The 18,648-nt window shown below is 51.9% G+C and overlaps 1 long non-coding RNA gene across 1 annotated transcript; it reads right to left on the bottom strand.

Moving 5' to 3' along the window:
- Nucleotides 1-7,430: 7,430 nt before the first annotated feature.
- On the bottom strand, nt 7,431-7,962 carry LOC128804184 (uncharacterized). The gene is made up of 2 exons (XR_008435963.1): nt 7,894-7,962; nt 7,431-7,621 (listed from the first exon to the last, which is right to left on the bottom strand). It is a non-coding gene; the product is annotated as an uncharacterized LOC128804184 (long non-coding RNA).
- Between the last annotated feature and the right edge of the window lie 10,686 nt (nt 7,963-18,648).

Below are 18,648 nucleotides of genomic sequence, written 5' to 3'. Positions count from 1 at the left end.
TGACCTTGGCCAGATGGGCTGGTGAGTATTGAATCAATCCCTGCCTCCTCGTGAACAAGTTGTTTGAAGGAGTTTGAGGCAGGGACGGCTTTTAGCCGGGTGCAGTTCAGTTTCTTTCTCACAGGTTTCCGGGTGTTTTGATCCTGACGTCACCAAACCCTCAGATTTGCTGAACTGGGGCTCTTACCTGTGTGACCCGTGAAATGTCCCGGAAGCTGATCGATGTCTTTGTGCTCCTGCTGTGTTCATTTGGGCTGTGCTTCAGGCTTCTCTCCCGGGGCCCTTGCCGTTGCTGTATCTCTTGGATGCCGTGCAGAACGGAATCAGGCAGCCAAGCCTCAGGTTCACCTTCTCCCTCACCCTCTGCGCTGCTCGTGTGGCACAGCAGATCCTGAAGCCAGGTACTGGAACGTGCTGCGTGTGTCACTGCTGGGGTGAAAAACAGAGGCCTGGGGAGTGTCGATCCCCTCACCTGCTCTGTGCTCGTGCGCTCTTGCCTGAGCTTTTCCTCCTGGGCAAGAGAAGGGGAGGGTGGGCAGCAATGGGAACGCGCCTCAGAGCAAAGGCCTTCTGCAGTTGCCGGGCTGTTCTCCCAGCTCGGAGCGCTGCACGCTCACTGACTGCAGCTTCCACAAATTGTCATCCGTGCTTGTGGATTGGGAGCGCTGTCCTCCTCCACCATGCCAGCTTTTTCTCTTTACAGAGGAGCACGTGTACATAAGGGTAAAGAGATTCCTTCTGTCACACCGGTATTTGGACCTGAGAAAGGTACCAGGTTTTCTCCAGCTTTTCTACAGTTTTGATTTTGAGGTAAGAGTCCCATTTTAGGTACCCAGTAATTCTTCAGAAATGTATTAGAAACAGCCGCAAAAATACAATGAAACCTCATTCTCCCACAGGTAGTTAATTAGAAGCGTCTTTCTTCTGTTTCATATAGGAATTCAAAATGTTATTTCTGTGAGGTTTTTGTTGTCTTCTTAATACTAACGCACAATGAGTTGTGCTGTGTATGCTCTGTGAGCACAAGAAAAGAATGTTCTGCCCCGGCTAGCTACAATTCCTCTTTGAGTTTAGGTTAGTACCTTGGAGTTCAACTGAAGTATTTTAGAAACAGCAACTTCTAAAATTCCATTTCCACTGCATGTTTGGGCTGCAGACTGACTGTTCCCAATGGATGTTAGCGATTAAATTTGATAGGAATGGAAAATTGAGAAGTCCAGAACAAGCTGTGGTAATTCCTGAGCTGGCACTCAGAGGGAACCGGGGTTTTGTGCTCTTAGGAGCAGGTATCCTTTGGAAATGTCGGAATGTCTGACGGTGGTATTTTTCTTTATGGCTTCCAGTACAAAACAGCACGAGTGGATCCTCAGATTTCTTGGGGAAGGGCTGCGTGACAAACATTGCTGTGAGCTCTATGTCTACCAGAGGATTTTCCAGGTCATTCTTGCCTTTTTCAGCAGTCCTTTGTGTGACCAGGGCTCCCAGGTAAGAATTGAAAAAGAACAGTTCCCAAATACCCCAAAACCACAAAAGCTTGTATTGGCCTCGAGATCTCAAGTACCAAACAGAAAGGAATAGCTGATTCTGCCTTGGTCCTCTTGAAAATCTGTTCCTTGTTGGTTTTGTGGATGTGTGGAGGGAGAAATAATTTTGCTTGTGTCTAAACCGGTCCCATCCTTATCCCCTGAAACTGGGACCGGTTCCTGCCGTCGTGGAGCCTCACGGGGGTGCCGTGGTTTTGCTCCTGCAGTCGGGGCCTTTTCTTTTTGGGGTCTCTATTTCCCCAGCCAGCACGTTTGTCACCTGCACAGTGCTTCGGCAGGAGGGAAACTCGCCTGCCGGGAGCTCTCAGGTTTGGGAGCATCCACCCTGAGGATTTCAGGTATCAAAACCTCGGACAAAAAGAGAAAATTGTCTTGCTACCTGAATACTTCTTGTAAGAGCAGCACCTGTGGTGCGAAGCGTTGAAGGGAGAATGTCTTTCCTTCTCTGGAGTTGCTGAGAACAGGCGGTGTTCATTTTAGCTGGAAGTTGATCGGGTACCAGCCAAATTGCTCATTTTATTTTAGATAATCAGATCTTGGCTGTAAAAGAACAAGTTGCATTCTCTGTTTCAGCGTCGTATTCTGGAGATACGACAGAGTGCTGCCCGTGTCACCTCTAGAGCTGCCCATGAGCTGATAGAGGATCACAGCCTCCTCTCGGGGGTCCTGCACGGCTTAGAGAAAAGGTAACCAGGGAAGTACGGGAGAAATGGGGACAATTTCCTGTCCACGGCTGAAGAATGACGTGGCTGAGGATGAAAGCAAGGGGGACAGACCTGGAGACGGGGGCACCGAGGGCTGCACTGGCAGAACTTGCTGAACTCTGAGGTGTCCCTTGTGTTTTTGAGAAGAGAATCAAGAGGCTTTCAGGTGGTGGTAGGAGGGACGATGGTGGGGGGGCTGTGTGATTTGGGAATCACTTCCTTGACAAAGCAAAAGGACACCTTGTGCTGGTGTCTTTAGCTTTTAAATTTCAAGCAGCCTCAGTTCCCATCCTGTGACAGGACCTGCTGCACAGGAAGTGGCACAGTAATGGATTTGAGCTGTCTCGAACGTTATTTCTCCTCCCCTTGCCTCTCCCTGACAAAAAAAATCTCTTCTGCAGGCACAGAGTGCCCTGACAGGTTCAGGCAAGTGCACCAAAAGTGCCCTAGAATATGGTCCCCCGTAGGAGATGGACCAGCTGCTGGTGAGGATCTGCCTTTCAAATGTGGTTTTCTTTTTTTTTCTTTTTGTTCTGTTTTATTTTGTTTTTCAGGTTTCTGGAGAACAAGGTGATAAATAAAATGATTTCCTTACTCCATCCTCTATGGCTAATAAATTTAGGAGACAAGAGAGAAAACAGGAATCGGTCCCAGATGCTGCTGTTGAGATGGATATATGATCTATCTATCTGTAGATAGATAGATGTATATACGTATATCTGTGTAGTGATAATAATGGGATTTTTTATGATACGTTGCTTCACCGTTGTATATTTTTAATAAAGTGAGATTTTAAGTTATTAGTTATGATATTTTATTATAGTTATTGGCTAAAGTAACATTTTCTTGTATTTTATTGGTATCAAGTAATTAATGTTAATCGTTAATTGGTAAGAGTTTGTAATGAGTTATTAAGCTGTGAATATTGTTCATTAAGGTACGTCTTTTTTAACTGTAGGTATTTTCATGTGTTTATATGGGTTTTTATGTTAATGATTTGGGGTTTTGATGTTATGAATATATTAGTATTTTATTAGGTTTTTCTTGTTAGTTTAGTTGTTTGGTGTGTAGATTATTCATGAAGTATGTTTATCTATAAATGTTTTAAATTTAAGTTATAAATCTACTTGTTAAGGATTTTTGTAGAGTTCTATGTAAAAATTTAAATCGGTAGGGGAGATAAAAAGCAGTAATTATTAATAAGATGAGTATTTTAGTTTTTAATAATGATTTAAGTTATTTAGTGATGTTTTAATTCTTGAAAATATTATTTCGTTATTTTTTATTTATGTGTGATTGATTAATTTAAAATTTTTGTAATGTTTTTGTAAATTGATTTCTTGTGATTTCATCAATTTATATATTTTTTAAATGTTTTATATTTATGATTGTGTGTGAATAATAAAAAATGAACAGTTGTTTTATTTTGTAAGGTAGTATGTTTAAAGATGTTCCTATTTGGCAGTAATTTATTTAATGTTATAGATGTGTTATTGTTTCATTTGGCTAGTTAATAAGTAAGTTCATTTAATGTGGTTCAAGTGTGAGTTGTAGTTATTTTAGGTGTTAAAAGAGATGCAGAAATAATAGAATTAGGTTATTAAAAGGTCGTACTGTTTTGATCCTGAGAAGTAAATTTGTGTTGGAGCGATTGGGTATTTTTGGGTGGGTGTTCTTTTTTTTTTGGTTGTTTGTTTGTGGGTTTTTTTTTTTTTTTTTTTTTTTTTTGGTGTTTTTTTAATGTATTATTGTTAAGTTTGGTCTTAGTGGATTAATTGTTTTAAATTGTAGGTTTGCTGTTTTGAGGTAACTTCTTTGTGGTTTTGTGTGGTTTGGGGGTTGTTTTGTAACTAAATATTGTACAAGTATTTGTTTGTAATGATTTGAGTAATTTTACTTTTGGTGGTTTACCTGTCATTTGGGGTATGAGTGTATAAATGTTATTTGAAGAGTTTATGTTATGTGTAAGTTTTTTGATTTGCAATTTAGTGTTTGTAAAGGATAAGGTTAGTTGTGAGGAGGTATACAAACGAGACACGTTGAAAAGAGATTTTTCGGGTTGGTGACTGATAAACAGTGTATTTGGATGCGTGGTTTTAGTTAGTGTTACTTGTTTGTTCTGTTTTGGTTGTGGAACTATTTCTTTTAGGGTTTTTTGGTGTGTTTTAAATAAGGCTTGACACAGTGAGTAGGACTCGTGTGTGATTTTTCTTTTTTTAAGTGTGGAAACTTAAGTATAACGTGTTCTTTAGGTTCTGAAATTGACGGGACTACTTTCTCGGCTACTTACTGAGTCTTGTAGTTGAGTAGGTTTTTGTAACTCTGATTTTGAAATCAAAGAAGAAAACTGAGGAGACGAAGGAGGTAGAGAAGTTTATCTCCTTCTAGGACAGAAAGGCTTTAGCGCAGAAACTGCTGGGTCTGATGTGGCGCGGGGGTTTCCGTGCGCCGGCCGGGCCGGGCGCGGGGCTCGGCGGCAGGAGAGCGGCGAGCTGTGCGCGCCGCGCGGGAGGCGCGCTGCCGCGGGGAGCCGAGCGGAGCCGAACGGAGCCGAGCGGAGCCGAGCGGCTCCGAGTTGAGGCGAGCCGAGCTGCGCCGAAGAGGCGAATCCAGCCGAGTCTAGCGGAGAACAGCCCGAGTGTAGGCGAGGAGCCGAGTGGGGCCGAACCGAGCCGAGCTCCGCCGAGCGCAGCATCCCGAGCAGGGCGGACCGCCGGGGCGGGCTCGGGGTGGATCGGCGCTCTCTGAGGCTCCCCCTCTTGTCCCTCTCTCTACCAATCCTTCTTCCTTTCTTCCTCCTTCCCGTATTCCCCTTCTTTCTCTCTCTATCCCTTAGTTCCCTCTCTCCCCAAAGCCGACCCCTTTCTCTCCCTTTTCGGTCTCCCCTCCCGTCCCCCCCTCTACCCTTCCTTCCTCCTCCCCGTATTCCTGTTCTTTGTCCGCGGACCCTCCCCTCCTCTCCCTCGCAAACCCGACCCCCACTGCCCTGTCCCTATCCCGCTCCTCCGTTCTATTCCTCTTCTCTCCCTCCTCTGTGCACCGTCCCTCTTCCCCGCTCCCGGCCTTTCCCTTGCCCTCCCGCTTTCCTCCGCAGCCCGACCTCCCTCCATACGCTGTCTCACGCCCTGCTAGCCCTCCTCTCTTGCCGTCGCCCCGTTCCTTCTTTCCCCGCAGCCGCGGGGCCGGGGGCGCCGGAGCATAAAGCCCAGAGGGCCGGAGCCCGGCGGCCCCGGGCCCTTGCGGGAGTCCCCGCACGGGGCCGGAGGCTCTCGGCGGATCCCCCCGTGCCGGTCAAACCCCGCCCGGCCCCGCCGGACCTGCGGCTTTGCCGGCATCGCGCTGAGAGCGGCCCCCGCTCGGTGCCGTGCCGTCCGTGCCGCGTCCCCGCCGTCTCTGCCGCTCCCTCTCTCTGCCCCTCGCCCGTGACAGCGAGGCTGGGCAGGAGCTTCGACCCTTCTGGCGGCTGCCCCCCTTTCTTGTTGCGGCAGAGTCCCTTTCGGGGGGGATGTACATGTGGAAAGGGATGGAAGCAAGTGCTGGGCTGCTGTCCGGGGCAGTTAAGACTCCTTCTGTGCCTTCTTTGGGGGCCAGGAAAAAGGGGTGAAGACTCGGGGCTCTGGTGTCATTTGGGGCACCCTAAGGTCCCTAGGAGAGGGACGCACGCTGCGGCGGAGGAGCAGGTGGGTGGTGAATGAGGGGGGGTCCTGCCGGGTGCCGTCCCCCCGAGGGACCCAAAGCTGCCCCAAAATGCACAGGGAGGGGGGTGTGTAGAGTACTACTAAATCCTGGCAAATGTTTCGTTTTTATAGGTATTGGTAAAAATAGGAAAGTATTGCTAAATTCATTTGGAAAGAAACCCTCTCTCTATCCACTCATTTGTATCCAGGAATGTAGGAAACTCTGACTGGGCATGGGTAGTAGTTTTGAAAATAATGCCATAACGTTTTGATCTAGGAATGAACCAAGCAAGTGCCCTGAAACCATCAGAACAGCTTCAGGGGCTGAAGGGAATAGAAAGGGCGCTCTGGCACCTTTTGCCTCCATTCTCTGCCAGTCCCCAAAACGTGTCACAGTCCCGTAAGAGGCGTTTGTCATCCAGACTGCCAAAATGAAGACCTGTAAAATCCTAGCTCTGCCTTTTGTTTAACGTGTTTTTACTTCATATTTATGTCATCACAGAAAGCAAGGAAAGGAGAAATGTGACTGGTTCCCACTATTGCTGTGTGCAGGCATTTTGAAAGGCTGGTGTACTTATGTTCTCTTTTTCCACTCCAAGCTTGACTTTTTCCCTCCTTTTTCGAGGTCTGCTGCTTTGGGTGTCCCAAGGAGGGCTGGGTTCCTCAGCAAGGGTCTTAGGAGCTGGTGCTGATTCTGCTTTTTCTGAAGGTGTATCAAAGTGTGCTTCCAAAATGACTATTTTGTCCACTGGAAAGCTTTCCCTCAATGACCATCAATGCATGTGCGTGTTTTAATCGTCTAACCAGACGGACTAAGAAAAGCCAACACCCCTAGTGGATTTCTGCTTGGTGTGTGTCTGTGAGAAGTGGGCTGTGTGCTGGACAGGGAGAGGCGCTGTTGGAGAGTGGCAACAGCGCCAGGTGTGAGCTGTGAGGATGATGAGGGCTCAGAGCAGCCCCAGGTGTGAACTGTGAGGATGATGAGGGCTCAGAGCAGCCCCAGGTGTGAACTGTGAGGATGATGAGGGCTCAGAGCAGCCCCAGGTGTGAGCTGTGAGGATGATGAGGGCTCAGAGCAGCCCCAGGTGTGAGCTGTGAGGATGATGAGGGGGCGGCTCCTGCCGGCGGCTGTTTTAGGGGGTTTGCCTCAGCTCACTCTTGCATGGAGCTGTTGGGGAAGAGGAGTTTGGGGGGGGGGGGCTCCCGGGGTTGTCTCATGGAAGGACGGTGAGAGCTTCAGACAGGGTCTGGGGGATCGCTTGGATACCTGGAGCATTGCTCAGAGGAGGTGCCGAGGGACAAACCTTTGTGCCGGGAAACAGCAGCCAAACAGGTGAGACGGTGTGCCTTTGTAGGGGGGACTTTTCTCCTTTCCCTTTTAAATTTCGTTTTGCCAATCCCTCCCCATTGCTCCCCGAAAAAAAAAAAAAAAACCCACCAAAAAAACCAAAAAACCCCAAAACAAAAAAACAAAAAAACAAAAAAAAAAAAAAACCAACCAAAAACCCAAACAAACTAGGGTTTATTAAGACAAAAGAAATTCAAAATGAGGGAAGCAACTTCTCTTCCATTATTGCCTGTGTTTGAACTGGGTGGGATTCCCGTGCACTCGTGGTTTTGAGGGTCTTGATTGAAGGAAAACATGCCTTTTCCAGGGTGTTAGGGGTATCCCGGGGTGGCAGCGAATCCCTGTGTTCTATTTCAAATAGAAGGGGAAAAATATTGTTGTTGTATGCTGGGTTTTGACTTGAGGGTAGCCCCCCCCCCCCCATTTTCATCATCCTGAGGTTTAAATGGAGGGGGTAGTTGGTAGGGGACGTGTTGTCCGTCCTTGTAAAGGGTTTGGATTGCGGTAAAAATCCCCCTTTTACCATCATTTGAGGAAAGTACTTTCTTTTCTGCTCTTACAGGGGATGAAACTGAAGGGGAGAACACATTTATTTGCCCTTGTTGAAGTGAGGCGAGCACCTGAGTGTGGCGTAAGTTCCGGGGGTTGAATTGAAGGAGGCTGCAGCTCTCGCAGCGTTTGAAGGGTTGAAATCGGGCTGTGCTGCTGCATTGGAGGGCGCTTCTTCTGCCCCTGGCCCGGCAGCCAAGGCTGTGGCGCGGGAGCTGCTGGCGTTGCCTGGGGAGCTGCCGAGGTGGAAGGGGACTTGGGCGCGGCCGGGCTGGCGCGGGACTGCCGGAGCCGCGCCGGAGCGAGGCGTGCAGAGCCGAGGGGAGCTTTGCCGGGCCGGCGGGCGGGAGAGGCGGCGCGGGCGCTGCGCCGGTGCCAGCCGGTGCCGGTCGCTCCGTCCGCTCCGGGCGCGGGGCTCGGGCGCCGCCGGGGCCCCCTGCAGCCCTCAGGAGCCGCCGGAGGAGCCGCTTTCTTACCGGAAGCCGCCTTCCGCCCGGTGCTGGGAGCGCGGCTTTTACTTTTGCAAAGTTCCTTGATGTTGTGACTTTGAGGTGGTTTTTAGGAATTGATTTTATCGTTTTATTTCGTTCGTAGTTGATGTATGATAACGGACATGGTGTACTTCTTGAATGTTACGGTTCTTGTTTCAGGTGCTGATGGCAAGGGTTTTTTGGGATTGAGTTTTGTTGAATATTGTTTGTTGTGGAATTTGCTAGATTTTTTTCTTTTGATTTTTTTTTTTTACTATGTAGTAATATTTTGATGCTATAAAAATATAATTAAAACAGTAAAATTTTAAGAGGATCTGTTGTTTAAGGTCTACAAAAGTCTATATGGGTCATACCATGAAGTAGAGGGTAGGTTTATAATTCTGCTGGAGTGGGTTTTGTAAGTGTGAGTATGAAGTGTTCGTTTTGATGGGTTTTAGGTACTGTCCTGTAGTTAATCAGTGAGGTATTTATAATATTGGAAATTGCATTATTATTTATTGTATAATAGAGGTTTTATTCATTTAGTTTGTTTGATTGTCGTGTATGTTTTGTTTGTTGTTGCAGAGAATCTGTGAAATACTGATTATGGTAACAGGTTTCTTTGGTGTTCTTGATTGTAGCTGAGCAAGGGGCCACAGTCGGTGACTCTAGGAGACTGCCAGCGGGCGAGGCGGCCTTCCTCGGCACCGGACGTGGATTCTCTTTCCCGGACATCCGAGAGATAAGTCGAGGGCTGGGACCCTGAGAGGGGATGGAAGCGAGGCGCTGGGAGGGCTTTTGGAGGCAGCTTTGGAGATGGGGGTGGCCCTTTAGGCCACATAAAGGAAAAGCCTCACAGTGCTGAAGTGCTCAGGGCAGAGCAGTGCCGGTGCACAGTGTGTCACTTGTCTGTCGTGCCTTCTGTGTCTTTTGCCTTAGTCCTTTGAGGGGCTTATCGGAAGCCCGGGCGTCCATCTTAGCGTCTTTCATCTCTGTGTTCCTCGGCCCCGTGCTGATTCCTTCTTGCCTTTGGCTCGGGAGCCCGGACAGGCATCAGAGTAGCATCCGGTCAGATGTCTTTTGAGGTCTTGTTCTGGGCTGTTCTCGACAGCTGTGATTTGTGACAATAGTGACGGCAAGGATGCGTTCTAGCAGATTAGGCCTCGTAGCGATGCGGAGATCCGTAGAGCATTCTGACGCTAGGGTTGTCGGGCATCCTTCTCTGCCTTGCTTGGAATAGGTCATTCAGTTAGCATCTTGTTCCTGCAGGGTTCTCTGAGCCTTAGAGGCTCGCCATCAGTCTCAGCTAGGTCATCTCATTCTGCAGTCTCTGGCTCCCTGAGGGCATTCTTCTCGCTCAGAGCTTTCTCCCCCTGTTGTGTCCCCTTGTTTGTCTTGTTCTGTGTCACGGGTGTCTGGGTATTTGGCCTGGAGCTGCTCTGCCCTGCTGCATAGCCTGGTGTAGGTCTAGAATGGGGCGTGTCCTGGAAATTTGTAATGTGGGGTGTATTTGGACTCTAGATGGGATCTGTAGATTGATGAAGGCTATCTGGAGCTGTTAAGTTATCCTGCAGTGCTCTGACTTTTGTGCTAACGTTCTTTCAGACGCAGCCAGATGGAATCCGTGGCAGAGGGCCCCGTCCCGGGTGAGGGGGGTCCCCCGAGAAGGTCAGTCACCGTTTGTCTTTGCAGGGGGAGTATAAATGGTGCCTCTGTATTACAGCTATTTTCTTTGTTGTTATTTTTAGGAACTAAAGCCAGATACTAGCGGTCAAGGTAAGTGGGCAAGGTGAGCAGTGAGCGGTGGCAGGCAGCAGTTGTTCTTGCTCCGGTCTCAATTCCCGGTGCAGCTCTTAGGCTCCGTTCTTGTTTGCGTGCTCTAGGCGGTCCGCTCGTATTACGCCGAGACCCCCCTCAGCAACGGGGCCGCAGACCCCCGCTTCGTCACTCTCGTGGGAATTCGGGAAGCAGTGCACGGATCTGTGATGAAGCCTTGATCTTTGTCATTTGAAGGTGTCACCCGGGGAGCCTTCAGGAGCGGCCGAGGAGTTGCTGTAAGTCGGGGAGCTAGGGAGGAGGAGCCAGGGTCCACTCGAGTTTCAGCAATGCCACGTCACCTCGTCTCCTCTTCACCCAGGCAGACCCTGCCGCGAGGGCATCGGCCTCCGGGCGCGGCCAGATGAGGCGGACGTTCTTAGGAGAATGGTGAGTAGCAGAATTGTTATTGGTTATTGGCCGCTGTGCAGCTAAGATCCTGCAGTGATGTTTGGTGTTCTTGATTGTAGCTGAGCAAGGGGCCACAGTCGGTGACTCTAGGAGACTGCCAGCGGGCGAGGCGGCCTTCCTCGGCACCGGACGTGGATTCTCTTTCCCGGACATCCGAGAGATAAGTCGAGGGCTGGGACCCTGAGAGGGGATGGAAGCGAGGCGCTGGGAGGGCTTTTGGAGGCAGCTTTGGAGATGGGGGTGGCCCTTTAGGCCACATAAAGGAAAAGCCTCACAGTGCTGAAGTGCTCAGGGCAGAGCAGTGCCGGTGCACAGTGTGTCACTTGTCTGTCGTGCCTTCTGTGTCTTTTGCCTTAGTCCTTTGAGGGGCTTATCGGAAGCCCGGGCGTCCATCTTAGCGTCTTTCATCTCTGTGTTCCTCGGCCCCGTGCTGATTCCTTCTTGCCTTTGGCTCGGGAGCCCGGACAGGCATCAGAGTAGCATCCGGTCAGATGTCTTTTGAGGTCTTGTTCTGGGCTGTTCTCGACAGCTGTGATTTGTGACAATAGTGACGGCAAGGATGCGTTCTAGCAGATTAGGCCTCGTAGCGATGCGGAGATCCGTAGAGCATTCTGACGCTAGGGTTGTCGGGCATCCTTCTCTGCCTTGCTTGGAATAGGTCATTCAGTTAGCATCTTGTTCCTGCAGGGTTCTCTGAGCCTTAGAGGCTCGCCATCAGTCTCAGCTAGGTCATCTCATTCTGCAGTCTCTGGCTCCCTGAGGGCATTCTTCTCGCTCAGAGCTTTCTCCCCCTGTTGTGTCCCCTTGTTTGTCTTGTTCTGTGTCACGGGTGTCTGGGTATTTGGCCTGGAGCTGCTCTGCCCTGCTGCATAGCCTGGTGTAGGTCTAGAATGGGGCGTGTCCTGGAAATTTGTAATGTGGGGTGTATTTGGACTCTAGATGGGATCTGTAGATTGATGAAGGCTATCTGGAGCTGTTAAGTTATCCTGCAGTGCTCTGACTTTTGTGCTAACGTTCTTTCAGACGCAGCCAGATGGAATCCGTGGCAGAGGGCCCCGTCCCGGGTGAGGGGGGTCCCCCGAGAAGGTCAGTCACCGTTTGTCTTTGCAGGGGGAGTATAAATGGTGCCTCTGTATTACAGCTATTTTCTTTGTTGTTATTTTTAGGAACTAAAGCCAGATACTAGCGGTCAAGGTAAGTGGGCAAGGTGAGCAGTGAGCGGTGGCAGGCAGCAGTTGTTCTTGCTCCGGTCTCAATTCCCGGTGCAGCTCTTAGGCTCCGTTCTTGTTTGCGTGCTCTAGGCGGTCCGCTCGTATTACGCCGAGACCCCCCTCAGCAACGGGGCCGCAGACCCCCGCTTCGTCACTCTCGTGGGAATTCGGGAAGCAGTGCACGGATCTGTGATGAAGCCTTGATCTTTGTCATTTGAAGGTGTCACCCGGGGAGCCTTCAGGAGCGGCCGAGGAGTTGCTGTAAGTCGGGGAGCTAGGGAGGAGGAGCCAGGGTCCACTCGAGTTTCAGCAATGCCACGTCACCTCGTCTCCTCTTCACCCAGGCAGACCCTGCCGCGAGGGCATCGGCCTCCGGGCGCGGCCAGATGAGGCGGACGTTCTTAGGAGAATGGTGAGTAGCAGAATTGTTATTGGTTATTGGCCGCTGTGCAGCTAAGATCCTGCAGTGATGTTTGGTGTTCTTGATTGTAGCTGAGCAAGGGGCCACAGTCGGTGACTCTAGGAGACTGCCAGCGGGCGAGGCGGCCTTCCTCGGCACCGGACGTGGATTCTCGTCCCCGGACATCCGAGAGATAAGTCGAGGGCTGGGACCCTGAGAGGGGATGGAAGCGAGGCGCTGGGAGGGCTTTTGGAGGCAGCTTTGGAGATGGGGGTGGCCCTTTAGGCCACATAAAGGAAAAGCCTCACAAGTGCTGAAGTGCTCAGGGCAGAGCAGTGCCGGTGCACGGTGTGTCACTTGTCTGTCGTGCCTTCTGTGTCTTTTGCCTTAGTCCTTTGAGGGGCTTATCGGAAGCCCGGGCGTCCATCTTAGCATCTCTCATCTCTGTGTTCCTCGGCCCCGTGCTGATTCCTTCTCGCCTTTGGCTCGGGAGCCCGGACAGGCATCAGAGTAGCATCCGGTCAGATGTCTTTTGAGGTCTTGTTCTGGGCTGTTCTCGACAGCTGTGATTTGTGACAATAGTGACGGCAAGGATGCGTTCTAGCAGATTAGGCCTCGTAGCGATGCGGAGATCCGTAGAGCATTCTGACGCTAGGGTTGTCGGGCATCCTTCTCTGCCTTGCTTGGAATAGGTCATTCAGTTAGCATCTTGTTCCTGCAGGGTTCTCTGAGCCTTAGAGGCTCGCCATCAGTCTCAGCTAGGTCATCTCATTCTGCAGTCTCTGGCTCCCTGAGGGCATTCTTCTCGCTCAGAGCTTTCTCCCCCTGTTGTGTCCCCTTGTTTGTCTTGTTCTGTGTCACGGGTGTCTGGGTATTTGGCCTGGAGCTGCTCTGCCCTGCTGCATAGCCTGGTGTAGGTCTAGAATGGGGCGTGTCCTGGAAATTTGTAATGTGGGGTGTATTTGGACTCTAGGTGGGATCTGTAGATTGATGAAGGCTATCTGGAGCTGTTAAGTTATCCTGCAGTGCTCTGACTTTTGTGCTAACGTTCTTTCAGACGCAGCCAGATGGAATCCATGGCAGAGGGCCCCGTCCCGGGTGAGGGGGGTCCCCCGAGAAGGTCAGTCACCGTTTGTCTTTGCAGGGGGAGTATAAATGGTGCCTCTGTATTACAGCTATTTTCTTTGTTGTTATTTTTAGGAACTAAAGCCAGATACTAGCGGTCAAGGTAAGTGGGCAAGGTGAGCGGTGAGCGGTGGCAGGCAGCAGTTGTTCTTGCTCCGGTCTCAATTCCCGGTGCAGCTCTTAGGCTCCGTTCTTGTTTGCGTGCTCTAGGCGGTCCGCTCGTATTACGCCGAGACCCCCCTCAGCAACGGGGCCGCAGACCCCCGCTTCGTCACTCTCGTGGGAATTCGGGAAGCAGTGCACGGATCTGTGATGAAGCCTTGATCTTTGTCATTTGAAGGTGTCACCCGGGGAGCCTTCAGGAGCGGCCGAGGAGTTGCTGTAAGTCGGGGAGCTAGGGAGGAGGAGCCAGGGTCCACTCGAGTTTCAGCAATGCCACGTCACCTCGTCTCCTCTTCACCCAGGCAGACCCTGCCGCGAGGGCATCGGCCTCCGGGCGCGGCCAGATGAGGCGGACGTTCTTAGGAGAATGGTGAGTAGCAGAATTGTTATTGGTTATTGGCCGCTGTGCAGCTAAGATCCTGCAGTGATGTTTGGTGTTCTTGATTGTAGCTGAGCAAGGGGCCACAGTCGGTGACTCTAGGAGACTGCCAGCGGGCGAGGCGGCCTTCCTCGGCACCGGACGTGGATTCTCGTCCCCGGACATCCGAGAGATAAGTCGAGGGCTGGGACCCTGAGAGGGGATGGAAGCGAGGCGCTGGGAGGGCTTTTGGAGGCAGCTTTGGAGATGGGGGTGGCCCTTTAGGCCACATAAAGGAAAAGCCTCACAAGTGCTGAAGTGCTCAGGGCAGAGCAGTGCCGGTGCACGGTGTGTCACTTGTCTGTCGTGCCTTCTGTGTCTTTTGCCTTAGTCCTTTGAGGGGCTTATCGGAAGCCCGGGCGTCCATCTTAGCATCTCTCATCTCTGTGTTCCTCGGCCCCGTGCTGATTCCTTCTCGCCTTTGGCTCGGGAGCCCGGACAGGCATCAGAGTAGCATCCGGTCAGATGTCTTTTGAGGTCTTGTTCTGGGCTGTTCTCGACAGCTGTGATTTGTGACAATAGTGACGGCAAGGATGCGTTCTAGCAGATTAGGCCTCGTAGCGATGCGGAGATCCGTAGAGCATTCTGACGCTAGGGTTGTCGGGCATCCTTCTCTGCCTTGCTTGGAATAGGTCATTCAGTTAGCATCTTGTTCCTGCAGGGTTCTCTGAGCCTTAGAGGCTCGCCATCAGTCTCAGCTAGGTCATCTCATTCTGCAGTCTCTGGCTCCCTGAGGGCATTCTTCTCGCTCAGAGCTTTCTCCCCCTGTTGTGTCCCCTTGTTTGTCTTGTTCTGTGTCACGGGTGTCTGGGTATTTGGCCTGGAGCTGCTCTGCCCTGCTGCATAGCCTGGTGTAGGTCTAGAATGGGGCGTGTCCTGGAAATTTGTAATGTGGGGTGTATTTGGACTCTAGGTGGGATCTGTAGATTGATGAAGGCTATCTGGAGCTGTTAAGTTATCCTGCAGTGCTCTGACTTTTGTGCTAACGTTCTTTCAGACGCAGCCAGATGGAATCCGTGGCAGAGGGCCCCGTCCCGGGTGAGGGGGGTCCCCCGAGAAGGTCAGTCACCGTTTGTCTTTGCAGGGGGAGTATAAATGGTGCCTCTGTATTACAGCTATTTTCTTTGTTGTTATTTTTAGGAACTAAAGCCAGATACTAGCGGTCAAGGTAAGTGGGCAAGGTGAGCGGTGAGCGGTGGCAGGCAGCAGTTGTTCTTGCTCCGGTCTCAATTCCCGGTGCAGCTCTTAGGCTCCGTTCTTGTTTGCGTGCTCTAGGCGGTCCGCTCGTATTACGCCGAGACCCCCCTCAGCAACGGGGCCGCAGACCCCCGCTTCGTCACTCTCGTGGGAATTCGGGAAGCAGTGCACGGATCTGTGATGAAGCCTTGATCTTTGTCATTTGAAGGTGTCACCCGGGGAGCCTTCAGGAGCGGCCGAGGAGTTGCTGTAAGTCGGGGAGCTAGGGAGGAGGAGCCAGGGTCCACTCGAGTTTCAGCAATGCCACGTCACCTCGTCTCCTCTTCACCCAGGCAGACCCTGCCGCGAGGGCATCGGCCTCCGGGCGCGGCCAGATGAGGCGGACGTTCTTAGGAGAATGGTGAGTAGCAGAATTGTTATTGGTTATTGGCCGCTGTGCAGCTAAGATCCTGCAGTGATGTTTGGTGTTCTTGATTGTAGCTGAGCAAGGGGCCACAGTCGGTGACTCTAGGAGACTGCCAGCGGGCGAGGCGGCCTTCCTCGGCACCGGACGTGGATTCTCGTCCCCGGACATCCGAGAGATAAGTCGAGGGCTGGGACCCTGAGAGGGGATGGAAGCGAGGCGCTGGGAGGGCTTTTGGAGGCAGCTTTGGAGATGGGGGTGGCCCTTTAGGCCACATAAAGGAAAAGCCTCACAAGTGCTGAAGTGCTCAGGGCAGAGCAGTGCCGGTGCACGGTGTGTCACTTGTCTGTCGTGCCTTCTGTGTCTTTTGCCTTAGTCCTTTGAGGGGCTTATCGGAAGCCCGGGCGTCCATCTTAGCATCTCTCATCTCTGTGTTCCTCGGCCCCGTGCTGATTCCTTCTCGCCTTTGGCTCGGGAGCCCGGACAGGCATCAGAGTAGCATCCGGTCAGATGTCTTTTGAGGTCTTGTTCTGGGCTGTTCTCGACAGCTGTGATTTGTGACAATAGTGACGGCAAGGATGCGTTCTAGCAGATTAGGCCTCGTAGCGATGCGGAGATCCGTAGAGCATTCTGACGCTAGGGTTGTCGGGCATCCTTCTCTGCCTTGCTTGGAATAGGTCATTCAGTTAGCATCTTGTTCCTGCAGGGTTCTCTGAGCCTTAGAGGCTCGCCATCAGTCTCAGCTAGGTCATCTCATTCTGCAGTCTCTGGCTCCCTGAGGGCATTCTTCTCGCTCAGAGCTTTCTCCCCCTGTTGTGTCCCCTTGTTTGTCTTGTTCTGTGTCACGGGTGTCTGGGTATTTGGCCTGGAGCTGCTCTGCCCTGCTGCATAGCCTGGTGTAGGTCTAGAATGGGGCGTGTCCTGGAAATTTGTAATGTGGGGTGTATTTGGACTCTAGGTGGGATCTGTAGATTGATGAAGGCTATCTGGAGCTGTTAAGTTATCCTGCAGTGCTCTGACTTTTGTGCTAACGTTCTTTCAGACGCAGCCAGATGGAATCCGTGGCAGAGGGCCCCGTCCCGGGTGAGGGGGGTCCCCCGAGAAGGTCAGTCACCGTTTGTCTTTGCAGGGGGAGTATAAATGGTGCCTCTGTATTACAGCTATTTTCTTTGTTGTTATTTTTAGGAACTAAAGCCAGATACTAGCGGTCAAGGTAAGTGGGCAAGGTGAGCGGTGAGCGGTGGCAGGCAGCAGTTGTTCTTGCTCCGGTCTCAATTCCCGGTGCAGCTCTTAGGCTCCGTTCTTGTTTGCGTGCTCTAGGCGGTCCGCTCGTATTACGCCGAGACCCCCCTCAGCAACGGGGCCGCAGACCCCCGCTTCGTCACTCTCGTGGGAATTCGGGAAGCAGTGCACGGATCTGTGATGAAGCCTTGATCTTTGTCATTTGAAGGTGTCACCCGGGGAGCCTTCAGGAGCGGCCGAGGAGTTGCTGTAAGTCGGGGAGCTAGGGAGGAGGAGCCAGGGTCCACTCGAGTTTCAGCAATGCCACGTCACCTCGTCTCCTCTTCACCCAGGCAGACCCTGCCGCGAGGGCATCGGCCTCCGGGCGCGGCCAGATGAGGCGGACGTTCTTAGGAGAATGGTGAGTAGCAGAATTGTTATTGGTTATTGGCCGCTGTGCAGCTAAGATCCTGCAGTGATGTTTGGTGTTCTTGATTGTAGCTGAGCAAGGGGCCACAGTCGGTGACTCTAGGAGACTGCCAGCGGGCGAGGCGGCCTTCCTCGGCACCGGACGTGGATTCTCGTCCCCGGACATCCGAGAGATAAGTCGAGGGCTGGGACCCTGAGAGGGGATGGAAGCGAGGCGCTGGGAGGGCTTTTGGAGGCAGCTTTGGAGATGGGGGTGGCCCTTTAGGCCACATAAAGGAAAAGCCTCACAGTGCTGAAGTGCTCAGGGCAGAGCAGTGCCGGTGCACGGTGTGTCACTTGTCTGTCGTGCCTTCTGTGTCTTTTGCCTTAGTCCTTTGAGGGGCTTATCGGAAGCCCGGGCGTCCATCTTAGCATCTCTCATCTCTGTGTTCCTCGGCCCCGTGCTGATTCCTTCTCGCCTTTGGCTCGGGAGCCCGGACAGGCATCAGAGTAGCATCCGGTCAGATGTCTTTTGAGGTCTTGTTCTGGGCTGTTCTCGACAGCTGTGATTTGTGACAATAGTGACGGCAAGGATGCGTTCTAGCAGATTAGGCCTCGTAGCGATGCGGAGATCCGTAGAGCATTCTGACGCTAGGGTTGTCGGGCATCCTTCTCTGCCTTGCTTGGAATAGGTCATTCAGTTAGCATCTTGTTCCTGCAGGGTTCTCTGAGCCTTAGAGGCTCGCCATCAGTCTCAGCTAGGTCATCTCATTCTGCAGTCTCTGGCTCCCTGAGGGCATTCTTCTCGCTCAGAGCTTTCTCCCCCTGTTGTGTCCCCTTGTTTGTCTTGTTCTGTGTCACGGGTGTCTGGGTATTTGGCCTGGAGCTGCTCTGCCCTGCTGCATAGCCTGGTGTAGGTCTAGAATGGGGCGTGTCCTGGAAATTTGTAATGTGGGGTGTATTTGGACTCTAGGTGGGATCTGTAGATTGATGAAGGCTATCTGGAGCTGTTAAGTTATCCTGCAGTGCTCTGACTTTTGTGCTAACGTTCTTTCAGACGCAGCCAGATGGAATCCGTGGCAGAGGGCCCCGTCCCGGGTGAGGGGGGTCCCCCGAGAAGGTCAGTCACCGTTTGTCTTTGCAGGGGGAGTATAAATGGTGCCTCTGTATTACAGCTATTTTCTTTGTTGTTATTTTTAGGAACTAAAGCCAGATACTAGCGGTCAAGGTAAGTGGGCAAGGTGAGCGGTGAGCGGTGGCAGGCAGCAGTTGTTCTTGCTCCGGTCTCAATTCCCGGTGCAGCTCTTAGGCTCCGTTCTTGTTTGCGTGCTCTAGGCGGTCCGCTCGTATTACGCCGAGACCCCCCTCAGCAACGGGGCCGCAGACCCCCGCTTCGTCACTCTCGTGGGAATTCGGGAAGCAGTGCACGGATCTGTGATGAAGCCTTGATCTTTGTCATTTGAAGGTGTCACCCGGGGAGCCTTCAGGAGCGGCCGAGGAGTTGCTGTAAGTCGGGGAGCTAGGGAGGAGGAGCCAGGGTCCACTCGAGTTTCAGCAATGCCACGTCACCTCGTCTCCTCTTCAC

Source organism: Vidua macroura, chromosome 2 (genome assembly GCF_024509145.1).
Source record: "Vidua macroura isolate BioBank_ID:100142 chromosome 2, ASM2450914v1, whole genome shotgun sequence".
In the NCBI taxonomy this organism is placed as follows: Eukaryota; Metazoa; Chordata; class Aves; order Passeriformes; family Viduidae; genus Vidua; species Vidua macroura.
The sequence above is the reverse complement of the archived record's forward strand: the minus strand, read 5'-3'. Positions and strand labels throughout refer to the sequence as shown.